The following is a 447-nucleotide window of genomic DNA, read 5'->3' as shown; positions in this document are numbered from 1 at the left end:
TGCAGCTGTTGGGTGGGGGGGGGTGTGTTTTTTTAACATCCACACTATGATCCAAGGAAAATACCAGCTGGGGTGGCTTCCCATGTTCCACCCACCCTTGGGGGCTTGCTGCCACCTATTGCTTTGGACTGTCTTGGAGGAGGAGTGGGTGGACTGCCTGCCCCACTAAGCCTTCTCCCGCCCCTGTCACAGGGCCTCTCCCACACCTGCTAGGTTGGAGACGACTGCTGGAGAGGTTATTAATCCTATCTGGCTCTACCTGGTCCTGAGGCTTGGCAATTTGTCTTGTCCCCTCTACCTGCGGGTCCAGACCTACCTACATGGGAGCCAGATGACCTGGGTTGGAATCCCAGCCCATTTACCCACTGTAATAACTTTAGGAGGCAAGTTATGTAACCTTTCTATACCTCAGTTCTCATTTTTTTTTGGTGGTTGTTTTTTTTTTTT

This window comes from Mandrillus leucophaeus, unplaced genomic scaffold, assembly GCF_000951045.1.
Source record: "Mandrillus leucophaeus isolate KB7577 unplaced genomic scaffold, Mleu.le_1.0 Scaffold24, whole genome shotgun sequence".
Lineage (NCBI taxonomy): Eukaryota > Metazoa > Chordata > Mammalia > Primates > Cercopithecidae > Mandrillus > Mandrillus leucophaeus.
This window is presented reverse-complemented; position numbering follows the sequence as displayed.